General features: G+C 40.2%; 1 protein-coding gene across 1 annotated transcript in view; it reads right to left on the bottom strand.

Moving 5' to 3' along the window:
- The window catches only part of TRPM3 (transient receptor potential cation channel subfamily M member 3), a 783,591-nt gene that overhangs the window by 497,706 nt on the left and 272,329 nt on the right, over nt 1–13,556 (bottom strand). The gene's annotated exons all lie outside the window — the stretch shown is intronic.

The raw sequence follows: 13,556 nt of genomic DNA, 5'->3' as shown, positions 1-13,556 counted from the left end.
GCTGTCAATCTCTTACAGAGGCATTTAATACGCACCGTCAGAGACGGTGATTTCTGCTATGCCATCCGATGATTACAACATCAAGTCCCTTAAGTAGACCATTAAATACACAAAAAAATAAAAAAAAAGTTTTTAAAATCATGAAAAAAGTTAAAAAAAAGGTTAAAAAGTTCAAATCACCCACTTTTGCCCCATTAAAAATAAAGCAATTTAAAACAAAAAGAAAACACACATATTTGGTGTCACTGTGTTCATAAAAGTTCAATCTATCAAAATATAAAATAAATAAATTAATCTGATTGGTGAATGGCATAGTGAGAAAACAAATGTGCTTTTTGGCCGCTGCAACATTGCAATAAAATGCAATAAAAATGCAATCAGAGCATCGTATATACCCTATAATGGTATCAATAAAAATGTCAGCACAGGGGGAAAAACATAAGCCCTCATACAGCCTCATATGCCAAAAAATGAAAGCGTCACAGGTCTTGGAAAATGGCCACACAGGCAAAAAATAATTTTTTCACAAATTTCCGATTTTTTTTCACCAATTAAATAAATTAAAAACTATACATGTTTGGTATCTTCATACTCGTACTTAGCTGAAGAATCATTTTGCTATTCAGTTTCACTATATGGTAAATTAAAAAAACTAAAAACAATTGTGGAATTGCACTTTTTTTGCTATTTCAAATTGCTTTGAATTTTTGCCAGCTTTCCAGTGCCTCGCATGATAACATGAATGATGTCATTCAAAAGTAGAGCTCGTCCTGTAAAAACCTCATACGCCTATAATGATGGAAAAATATAAAAGTTATGGCTCTTGGAAGGAAAAATTAAAAAAAAAGAAGGAAAATTGCAAGGTCATGAAGGGGTTAAGGAAGATGGGGCTATAAAACTCAGTACAAAGGTGAGTCTGGTAGGCAATTAACTAAGCATTTAATGCCTAGAGTTGTACCTTCACTGACCTCATATTGATGAGCTATAATAAGAATAGAATGGCCCTCTATCAGTAATTATTAAGCAGTAAAAATAATAAAAAAAAATCTTATTTTTTACATCTTATTTTAAAGATTATAAACAGTTCCAATAATTATATCACAATAGGAGACATCACAAAGGGGATGTGAATAATTTTTCAATTGACTGTAACCTTCTATTGTATCAATTTACTCCCCCCCTGTGCTCCGATCCACCCCTCGTGTTCCGATCCAACCCCCCGTGCTCCGATCCACCCACCGTGCTCCGATCCACCCCCCCATGCTCCCCCACCCCCTCATACTTACCGAGCCTCCTGGTGTCCGTCCGTCTTCTCCATGGGTACCGGCATCTTCCAAAATGGCGGGCGCATGCGCAGTGCGCCAGCCGAATCTGCCAGCCGGTGTATTTTCAAAATGGGGTCACTTGTGGGGGGTTTCTACTGTTTAGGCACATCAGTGGCTCTGAAAACGTAACATGATGCCCGCAGACCATTCCATCAAAGTCTGCATTCCAAACGTCACTACTTCCCTTCCGAGCCCCGACGTGTGCCGAAACAGTGGTTCCCCCCCCCACATATGGGGTGTCAGCATACTCAGGACAAACTTGACAACAATGTTTGGGGTCCAATTTCTCCTGTTACTCTTGTGAAAATAAAAAATTGTGGGCTAAAATATAATTTTTGAGGAAAGAAAAATGATTTTTTATTTTCACGGCTCTGCGTTATAAACTTCTGCGAAGCAACTGGGGATTTAAAGTGGTCACCGCACATCTAGATTAGTTCCATGGGAGGTCTAGTTTCCAAAATGGGGTCACTTGTGGGGGAGCTCCAATGTTTAGGCACACAGGGGCTCTCCAAACGCGACATGGTATCCACTAACGATTGTAGCAAATTTTTCATTCAAAAAGTCAAATGGCGCTCCTTCCCTTCCGAGCCCTGCCGTGTGCCCAAACAGTGGTTTACCCCCACATGTGAGGTATCAGTGTACTCAGGAGGAATTGCCCACTAATTTTAGGATCCATCTTATCCTGTTGCCCATGTGGAAATGAACAAATTGAGACTAAAAGAATTTTTTTGTGAAACAAAGTACTTTTTCATTTTTACGGATCAATTTGTGAAACACCTGGAGGTTCAAAGTGCTCACTATGCATCTAGATAAGTTTCTTGGGGGGTCTAGTTTCCAAAATGGTGTTACATGTGGGGGAGCTCGAATGTTTAGACACACAGGGGCTCTCCAAACACGACATGGTGTCCACTAACGATTGGAGCTAATTTTTCATTCAAAAGTCAAATGGCACTCCTTCCCTTCCGAGCCTTGCCATGTGCACAAACAGTGGTTTGTGACCACATATGAGGTATTGGTGTACTCAGGAGAAATTGCCCAACACATTTTAGGATCCATTTTATCCTGCCGAGCCCTGTCGTGTGCCCAAACAGTAGTTCTCCCCCACATATAGGGTATCGGTGTACTCAGGACAAATTGTACAATAACTTTTGGGGACCAGTTTCTCTTTTTACCCTTGGGAAAATAAAAAAAAATTGTTCCTAAAAGATCATTTTTGTGACTAAAAAGTTAAATGTTCATTTTTTCCTTCCATGTTGCTTCTGCTGCTGTGAAGCACTTGAAGGGTTAATAAACTTTTGAATGTGGTTTTGAGTACCTTGAGGCATGCAGTTTTTAGAATGGTGTCACTTTTGGGTACTTTTTCAGCCATATAGACCCCTCAAACTGACTTCAAATGTGAGGTGGTCCCTAAAAAAATGGTTTTGTAAATTTTGCTGTAAAAATGAGAAATCGCTGATCAAATTTTAACCCTTATAACTTCTTAGCAAAAAAAAATTTTGTTTCCAAAATTGTGCTGATGTAAAGTCGATATGTAGGTAATGTTATTTATTAACTATTTTGTGTCACATAACTCTCTCGTTTAACAGAATCAAAATTCAAAATTTGAAAATTGCAAAATTTTCAAAATTTTAGCCAAATTTCCATTTTTTCACAAATAAACACAAAAATTATCAACCTAAATTTACCACTAACTTGAAGCCCAATATGTCACGAAAAAAACAGTCTCAGAACCGCTAGGATTCGTTGAAGCGTTCCTGAGTTATTACCTCATAAAGGGACACTGGTCAGAATTGCAAAAAATGGCCAGGTCATTAAGGTCAAAATAGGCTGGGTCATGAAGGGGTTAAAAAATTGAAATGTCAATAGTTTATTAATTAATAAAAAAGTTACTGAACATAAAAGAAATCTAATTAAAGTCAATATTAAAATTTAAATAAAATTATCAATTCTTCTAGGTACACGTACTGTATATACAGTTTTTGAAAGTATGCGGCAGGGAGGTTGTTCCAAACATCTTGGGAAACTATCCACACATCTTTTATGGATGTCGGCTTGTGCAAATCCTTCTGTATCTTCATGAAATCACAAGCTTCAATAATGTTGAAAACAGGACTCTGTGGGATCATATTAACACTTTGCAGGATTCCTTTCTCCTTTTGTATGCTGAGTATAGTTTTTAAAGACATTGAATGTATGTTTTGGGTTGTTGTCCTACTAGAATAATTGTTCATTACGCAGTGCCCTCAGGTATTTGATTGGCTTCAAGTTAATTCAATGGCCCTAATATAATTAAGAACTATATTCAATGTAAAGAAGAATAAGGACTCCTGGAAGTGATTATATTACCCCCACAGAGCCTTGATCTCAACATCATCGAGTCTATTAGGGATTTTATGAAGGAGCAACAAAAAACAACTTCCACAGAAGATCTGTGGTTGGTTCTACAAGATGTTTGGAACAACCTTCCTGCAGAGCTTTTTTTTTTTAAACAGTGTGTATGTGTACCTAGAGGGATTGAAGCTGTTTTGGAAGCCATGTGTGGTCACAACAAATATTGATGTTATTTAAATTTCTCTCTTCTTCATTTTTCCGACCCTGAAATACAAATACCCTACTCTTTTGCATGTTTGTCATACTTAACCCTGCTGTTCTGTTGGTCAAAAATGACCGACTTTGAACTTCAATATTCTTTAAAATATTCAAGATGCGGCTCTGAAACCCGTGGCCGACCGACCCATCCTCATTTAAGTCAATCAACCACAAGTTTCAGAACCGCAACTTGAACACCACAAAAAATACCAAAGTTCAAAATAGGTCTCCCCAGACCGAACAGAACAGCAGGGTTTTAAATGTTTCAGATCACCAAACAAATTTAAATATTGGATAAAGATAACACAAGTAAACACAAAATGCAATTTAAAAATGAAAGTCATTATTATCAAAGGAAAAATAAATCCAAACTTACAGGGCCCCGTGTGAAAAAGTGATCCCTCTACGTAAAACATAAATTAATTGTCGTTTATCACATCTTTGGGAATTTGAGTTCAAATTCCCTAGCCAGGCCTGATTACTGTCATACCTGTACTCAATCACGATATTACTTAAATAGGACCTGCCTGACAAAGTGAAGTAAACCAAAAGATCCTCGTAAGCTAGACTTTGTGCCACGATCCAAAGAAATTCTGGAACAAATGAGAAACAAAGTAATTGAGATCTATCAATCTGGAAAAGGTTATGAAGCCATTTCTAAAACTTTGGGACTCCTGCAAACCACAGTGAGAGCCATTATCCTCAAATGGTGAAAGCCTGGAACAGTGGTGAACCTTCCTAGGAGTGGCCAGCCAACCAAAATTACCCCAAGAGTGTAGCAACAACTCATTCAAGAGGTCACAAAAGACCCCACAACAACATCCAAAGAATTGCAGGCCTCACTTGCCTTAGTTAAGGTCAGTGTTCATGGCTCCACCATAAAAAAGAGAATTGGCAAAATTGGCCTGCATGGCATAATTCCAAGATGAAAACCACTGCTGAGTAATAAGAACATAAAGTCTCATCTCACTTTTGCCGGAAAACATCTTGATTATCTACAAGACTTTTGGGAGAATACTCTGTGGACTGACTAGACAAAAGTTGAACATTTTGAAAGGTGTTTGTCCCATTACATCTGGCGTAAAAGTAACATAGCATTTCAGAAAAGGAACATCATACCAACAGTTAAGTATGGTGGTGTTAGTGTGATGGTCTGGGGCTGTTTTGCTGCTTCAGGACCTAAAAGACTTGCTGTGTTAAATGGAACCATGAATTATGCTGTCTGCCAAAAAATCTTGATGGAGAATGTCCGACCATCTGTTCATGACCTCAAGCTGGACCCCACTAGGGCTATCCAACAGGAAAATGATCACACCAGCAAGTCCACCTCTGAATGGTTTAAGAAAAACAAAATTAAGATTTAGGAGTGGCCTAGTCAAAGTCCTGACCATAATCCATGTGAAATACTGTGGCATGACCTTTAAAAAGGCGGTTCATGTTCAGAAACCCTCCAATGTGGCTGAATTACAACAATTTTGCATAGATGAGTGGGCCAAATTTCCTTCAAAGCATTGTAAAAGACTCATTGCAAGTTATCGCAAACGCTTGATTTCAGTTGTTGCTGCTAAATGTGGCCCAACCAGTTATTAGGTTTAGGGGGCAATCACTTTTTCACATAGGGCCCTGTTGATTTGGATTTGCTTTTCACTTAATAATAAAGACCTTCAATTATAAACTTCATTTTGCATTTACTCGTGTTATCGTTGTATAATATTTAACTTTGGTGATCTGAAACATTTAAGTGTGACAAACATGCAAAAGAATAAGAAATCAGGAAGGGGCAAACACTTTTTCTTTTTCACACCACTGTATATATATATATATATATACATATATATATATATATATATATTGTGGTGTGAATGGTGCTCGTGTGGTTAATGGGAGGTATGTGTCACAGCGATGCCCCCTGCGATGCAACCCGGAGTATTTTGTCTTTAGTGCACATAAGCACTGAAGATGTCGTTTAGTGCACCTGGGTCCGGGTTGCGAGTATGTATGAGACATGGGAGGGTCTGGCTACCCACATACCTCACTCTGAGTGGGGGTGCTCACTGTACCTCTTTTCCCTGCAGGAGTTTGAGGACCTGCAGTGATGTCATGATCACGTGACAGTACATGCGATGTTACCTCACCTGTGGGTGTGGTTTCAGGCTACCTAATGGAGGTGTGTTTGACACATGGTAGTGGGTGTTTGGGAGTCTGCCAGTGTGGACAGATTTCCATGTGTCCAGGCTGGACACTACAGAGTGGTCTGTGTAAAGAGAGGGAGAAGCCTTTCTGTGTCCATGGCTCCAGATAGAGCCTGAGTGCTGGACATTGCACACCCTGTGTGCCTACAGGCCTGAGAGAGCAGAGCTCTGCTATGGACATTAATATTGCGTCAGCCTGATGTAAAGACTGCTTACCTATTTGTTGCTGAGTTAATGTTTTATGAAGCAAATAAACCCACATGGACGTTGAAGAAAATGTGCCTCCTGTTTCCTCCTGCTCATCTGAGTACAATCCTTTACTATATATATATATTTATATCATATACAGTGGGGGAAATAAGTATTTGCTACACTTTCAATTTTGAAAGTTTTCCCACCTACAAAGGATGAAGAGGTCTGTAACTTTTATTCTAGGTGCACTTCAAATGTGAGAAACAGAATCTTAAAGTAAAAAATCAGATTGTATAATTTGTGAATAATGAATGATTTTATTCCATGAAATAAGTATTTAATCACCTACCAATCAGCAAGAATTATAGCTCTCACTAACCTGTTAGTTTTGATTTAAGAAGCCCTCCTACTCTGCACTCATTACTTGTATTAATTGCACCTGTTTGAACTCGTTACCTGTATAAAAACACCTGTCCACACACACAACCAGTTACACTCCAACATCTCCACCATGGCCAAGACCAAAGAGCTGTCTAAGGACACCAGGGACTAAATTGTAGACCTGCAAAAGGCTTAGATGGACTACAGGACAGTAGGTAAGCAGCTTGATGAGAAGACAACAACTATTGGTACAATTATTAGAAAATGGAAGAAACACAAGATGACAATTAATCTTTCTCTGTCTGGGGCTCCAAGATCTCACCTTGTGGGGTAAGGATGATTCTGAGAAAGGTCAGGAATCTGCCCCGAACTACACAAGAGTTCCCGGTCAATGACCTGAAGTGAGCTGGGACCACAGTCTCAAGCATTACCGCTAGCAACACTCTATGGCATCATGGAGTAAAATACTGCAGGGCATGCAAGGTCCTTTTGCTCACGCAGAGCACATGTCCAGGCCCGTTTGAAGTTTGCCAGTGACCATCTAGATGATCCAGAGGAGGCATGAAAGAAGATCATGTGGTCAGATGAGATCAAAATAGAACATTTTCGTACAAACACCACAGGTAGAAGCATGAGTATAACCCCAAGAACACTGTCCCAACCGTCAAGCATGGTGGGATTTCTCATATTTTGGAGTGCTTTTTTGCAAAGAGGACAGGATGGCTGCACTGCATTGAAGGAAGGTTTCATCCTTCACTCAGTAAAAGCATTGAAGATCGGTCATTGCTGGGTCTTCCAACATGCAGAGACCCAGAACAGTCATGGCAATTAACCCCTTAATCCCATATGACGTACTATCCCGTCCAGGTGACCTGGGACTTAATTCCCAGTGACAGGATAGTACGTCATATGCGATCGGCCGCGCTCACGGGCGGAGCGCGGCCGATCGCCAGCTCCCTATCGCAGCTGACATCCGGCACTATGTGCCAGGAGCGGTCACGGACCGCTCCGGGCACATTAACCCCCGGCACACCGCGATCAAAGATGATCGCGGTGTGCCGGCGGTGCAGGGAAGCATCGCGCAGGGAGGGGGCTCCCTGCGGGCTTCCCTGAGACGATCGGTACACGGTGATGTACTCACCGTGTACCGAGCGTCTTCTCCCTGCAGTCCCCGGATCCAAAATGGCCGCGGGGCTGCATCCGGGTCCTGCAGGGAGCACTTCCGGGTCAGGATCAGGCTGCAGCTGCAGCTCTAATCCTGCCCGGCTTTATGTCAGATCATCGATCTGACAGAGTGCTGTGCACACTGTCAGATCGGTGATCTGTGATGTCCCCCCCTGGGACAAAGTGAAAAAGTAAAAAAAAAAATTTCCACACGTGTAAAAAAAAAATAAAAAAAATTCCTAAATAAAGAAGAAGAAAAAAAATATTATTCCCATAAATACATTTCTTTATCTAAAAAAAAACAAAAAAACAATAAAAGTACACATATTTAGTATCGCCGCGTCCGTAACGACCCGACCTATGAAACTGGCCCACTAGTTAACCCCTTCAGTGAACACCGTAAGAAAAAAAAAAAAAAAACAAGCCAAAAAACTTTATTATCATAATGCTGAACAAAAAGTGGAATAACACGCGATCAAAACGACGGATATAAATAACCATGGTGCCTCTGAAAACGTCATCTTGTCCCGCAAAAAACGAGCCGCAATATAGCATTATAACCAAAAAAATAAAAAAGTTATAGTCCTCAGAATAAAGCGATGCCAAAATAATTATTTTTTCTATAAAATAGCTTTTATTGTATAAAAGCGCCAAAACATAAAAAAAGATATAAATGAGGTATCACTGTAATCATACTGACCCGAAGAATAAAACTGCTTCATCAATTTTACCAAATGCGGAACGGTATAAACGCTTCCCCCAAAAGAAATTCATGAATAGCTGGTTTTTGGTCATTCTGCCTCACAAAAAATCGGAATAAAAAGCGATCAAAAACTGTCACGTGTCCGAAAATGTTACCAATAAAAACGTCAACTCGTCCCGCAAAAAACAAGCCCTCACATGACTCTGTGGACCAAAATATGGAAAAATTATAGGTCTAAAAATGTGGAGACGCAAAAACTTTTTTGCTATAAAAAGCGTCTTTTAGTGTGTGACGGCTGCCAATCATAAAAATCCGATATAAAAAACGCTATAAAAGTAAATCAAACCCCCCTTCATCACCCCCTTAGTTAGGCTAGGTTCACATTGCGTTAATGGGTTAACGCTAACGGACAGCGTTGCACGGCGAAAATGTCACAATTAACGCCGTGCAACGGGTCCGTTAGCACACCCATTGACAGCAATGTGATTTTCGGGTGTAGCGCATCGCTAGAGCGTGCCATTTTTGGCTCGCGCTAGCAAGGTGCCGTTCTTTTGTGGCGCGCCTCGGACGCTGCTTGCAGCGTCCGCGGCGCGCCCGAGGTCCGATCCCCGATCTTCCAGAGCGGGGACGTTAACGCGACCACTAAACACGACACCTAAAAAGACATTGCGTTAGCGCAATCCGCTAGCGCTAAACGGATTTCCCTAACGCAATGTGAACCTAGCCTTAGGGAAAAATAATAAAATTAAAAAAAATGTATTTATTTCCATTTTCCCATTAGGGTTAGGGCTAGGGTTAGCGCTAGAGTTAGGGCTAGGGTTAGGGCTAGGGCTAGGGTTAGGGCTAGGGTTAGGGCTAGGGTTAGGGTTAGGGTTTGGATTACATTTACGGTTGGGATTAGGGTTGGGATTAGAATTAGGGGTGTGTCAGGGTTAGGTGTGTGGTTAGGGTTACAGTTGGGATTAGGGTTAGGGGTGCGTTTGGATTAGGGTTTCATTTATAATTGGGGGGTTTCCACTGTTTAGGCACATCAGGGGCTCTCCAAACGCGACATGGCGTCCGATCTCAATTCCAGCCAATTCTGCAGTGCTCCTTCACTTCCGAGCTCTCCCGTGCGCCCAAACAGGGGTTTACCCCAACATATGGGGTATCATCGTACTCGAGACAAATTGGACAACAACTTTTTGGGTCCAAGTTCTCTTGTTATCCTTGGGAAAATAAAAATTTGGGGGGCTAAAAATCATTTTTGTGGGAAAAAAAAGGATTTTTTATTTTCACGGCTCTGCGTTGTAAACTGTAGTGAAACACTTGGGGGTTCAAAGTTTTCACAACACATCTAGATAAGTTCCGTGGGAGGTCTAGTTTCCAATATGAGGTCACTTGTGGGGGGTTTGTACTGTTTGGGTACATCAGGGGCTCTGCAAATGCAACGTGACGCCTGCAGACCAATCCATCTAAGTCTGCATTCCAAATGACGCTCCTTCCCTTCCGAGCTCTGCCATGCGCCCAAACAGTGGTTCCCCCCCACATATGGGGTATCAGCGTACTCAGGACAAATTGGACAACAACTTTTGGGGTCCAATTTATTCTGTTACCCTTGTAAAAATACAAAGCTGGGGGCTAAAAAATCATTTTTGTGAAAAAAAAAATAATTTTTATTTTCACCGCTCTGCGTTATAAACTGTAGTGAAACACTTAGGGGTTCAAAGTTCTCACAACACATCTAGATAAGTTTCTTGGGAGGTCTAGTTTCTAATATGGGTCACTTGTGGGGGGTTTGTACTGTTTGGGTACATCAGGGGCTCTGCAAATGCAACGTGACTCCTGCAGACCAATCCATCTAAGTCTGCATTCAAAATGGCGCTCCTTCCCTTCCGAGCTCTGCCATGCGCCCAAACAGTGGTTCCCCACCACATATTGGGTATCAGCGTACTCAGGACAAATTGGACAACAACTTTTGGGATCCAATTTATTCTGTTACCCTTGTGAAAATACAAAACTGGGGGCTAAAAAATAATTTTTGTGAAAAAAAAAAAATTATTTTAACGGCTCTGCGTTATAAACTGTAGTGAAACACTTGGGGGTTCAAAGCTCTCAAAACACATCTAGATAAGTTCCTTAGGGGGTCTAGTTTCCAAAATGGTGTCACTTGTGGGGGGTTTTAATGTTTAGGCACATCAGGGGCTCTCCAAACCAACATGGCGTCCCATCTTAATTCCAGTCAATTTTGCATTGAAAAGTCAAATGGCGCTCCTTCCCTTCCGAGCTCTGCTATGCACCCAAAAGTGGTTTACCCCCACATATGGGGTATCGTCGCACTCAGGACAAATTGCACAGCAACTTTTGTGGTCTAATTTCTTCTCTTACCCTTGGGAAAATAAAAAATTGGGGGCTAAAAGATCATTTTTGTGAAAAAATAAGATTTTTTATTTTTACGGCTCTGCATTATAAACTTCTGTGAAGCAATTGGTGGGTCAAAGTGGTAACCACACATCTAGATAAGTTCCTTAGGGTGTCTACTTTCCAAAATGGTGTCACTTGTGGGGGGTTTCAATGTTTAGGCACATGAGGGGCTCTCCAAACGCAACATGGCGTCCCACCTCAATTCCTGTCAATTTTGCATTGAAAAGTCAAATGGCGCTCCTTTCCTTCCGAGCTCTGCCATGCACCCAAACAGTGGTTTACCCCCACATATGGGGTATCAGCGTACTCAGTACAGATTGTACAACAATGTTTGGCATTCATTTTATCCTGTTACCCTTGGTAAAATAAAACAAATTGGAGCTGAAATAAATTTTGTGTGAAAAAAAGTTAAATATTCATTTTTATTTAAACATTCCAAAAATTCCTGTGAAACCCCTGAAGGGTTAATAAACTTCTTGAATGTGTTTTTGAGCACCTTGAGGGGTGCAGTTTTTAGAATGGTGTCACACTTGGGTATTTTCTATCATATAGACCCCTCAAAATGACTTCAAATGAGATGTGGTCCCTAAAAAAAAATGGTGTTGTAAAAATGAGAAATTGCTGATCAACTTTTAACCCTTATAACTCCCTAACAAAAAAAATTTTGGTTCCAAAATTGTGCTGATGTAAAGTAGACATGTGGGAAATGTTACTTATTAAGTATTTTGCGTGACATATCTCTGTGATTTAAGGGCATAAAAATTTAAAGTTGGAAAATTGCGAAATTTTCTAAATTTTTGCCAAACTTCCGTTTTTTTCACAAATAAACGCAAGTTATATCGAATAAATGTTACCACTAAAATGAAGTACAATATGTCACGAGAAAACAATGTCAGAATCGCCAAGATCCGTTGAAGCGTTCCAGAGTTATAACCTCATAAAGGGACAGTGGTCAGAATTGTAAAAATTGGCCCGGTCATTAACGTGCAAACCACCCTCGGGGCTTAAGGGGTTAAGAAGTGGCTCAGTATGAAGCATTTCAAGGTCCTGGAGTGGCCTAGCCAGTCTCCAGACCTGAACCCAGTAGAAAATCTTTGGAGGGACCTGAAAGTCAATGTTGCCCAGCGACAGCCACAATACCTGAAAGATCTGAAAAACATTTGTATGGAGGAGTGGGCCAAAATCCCTGCTGCAGTGTGTGCAAATTTGATCAAAAACTACAGGATACATCTGACCTCTGTAATTGCAAGCAAAGGTTTCTGTACCAAATATTAAGTTTTGTTTATCCATTGTATCAAATACTTACTGTATTTCGTGCAATAAAATGCTAAGTAATTATGTAAAAATCATACATTGTGATTTTCTGGACTTTTTTAAAGATTCTGTCTTTCATTGTTGAAGTGTACCTACGATAAAAATTACAGACTTCTCCATTCTATGTAGGTGGGAAAACTAGCAAGATCAGAAGTGTATCAAATACTTATTTTCCTTACTGTACATATATATATATATCTATTTATATATCTATATATATATATATACATATAATACACATATATCCTCACATACTGTGTGTAGGAAATATATTGTGATGAACTTATATATTTCCAATTAAGAGAAAACAGTCCTGCCACTGTAACAGTGTGATCTCCCTTGACCTTCCTTCCTTACAAGAATGACCTTGCTAAAGAGTCAGAAGGCAGCAATCACGCAGGCACACAGATTGCGCGGTGCACAACACTTGCTAGACAGAATAGCAGCCCGAGTTTCTTAAATCTTTTGGAATCTGATTACACAGGACATTCCATTACTGTTGTCACAGCGGGCTCTTGTAGCAAGGCTTGCTGATTGTTACTTACACATTGTTTCCATGTGAATTATTGAAGGATTTCATTTATTACAGATTAGGCTTTTTATTAAGCTGTGGGAAATTGAAGCCTCAAAGCTTCATTAGCTGTCGTTCAATGAAATGAATTCATAGAGGCTTTTACCTTCTTGACTTGGACATTACAAGGTATTGACTCAAAATGCTCACCCTCGGTACATACTGTAGTAAACGACAAGGTACTATAATTATTTTACTGTACAACATTGAGGAATGAACAGAAAGACAAAACTAACTTGAAACTTCTGGGGCCCAATAAAAATCAGTAACAGACTCCCCCTTCAAGTGCATCTACATGGAAAGAATATCGTATACTAGCATTCTTAGGGACGCTCGTTTCACAATAATCTTTGCATGTAAATATGCTGCCGATCACTCAAGAGCGCTTATTTGGTGCAAAAGATCATCATTCTCGGCAGCACACCATCCTGTGTAAACACTGCCAAGAACTGTGTAATGAGTAATCTACAGGGTGGGCCATGTATATGGATACATCTAAATAAAATGGGAATGGTTGGTGATATCAGCTTCCTGTTTGTGGCACTTTAGTATATGGGAGGGGGAAAACTTTTCAAGATGGGTGGTAACCATGGCAGCCATTTTGAAGTCAGCCATTTTGGATCCAACTTTATTTTTCTCAATGGGAAAAGTGGCATGTGACACATCATCAATGGTGTGCTTGGTTTTAATGTAGCTTTATTCTTTCATGAGTTATTTACAAG

This window comes from Ranitomeya imitator, chromosome 1 (genome assembly GCF_032444005.1).
Source record: "Ranitomeya imitator isolate aRanImi1 chromosome 1, aRanImi1.pri, whole genome shotgun sequence".
In the NCBI taxonomy this organism is placed as follows: Eukaryota; Metazoa; Chordata; class Amphibia; order Anura; family Dendrobatidae; genus Ranitomeya; species Ranitomeya imitator.
The sequence above is the reverse complement of the archived record's forward strand: the minus strand, read 5'-3'. Positions and strand labels throughout refer to the sequence as shown.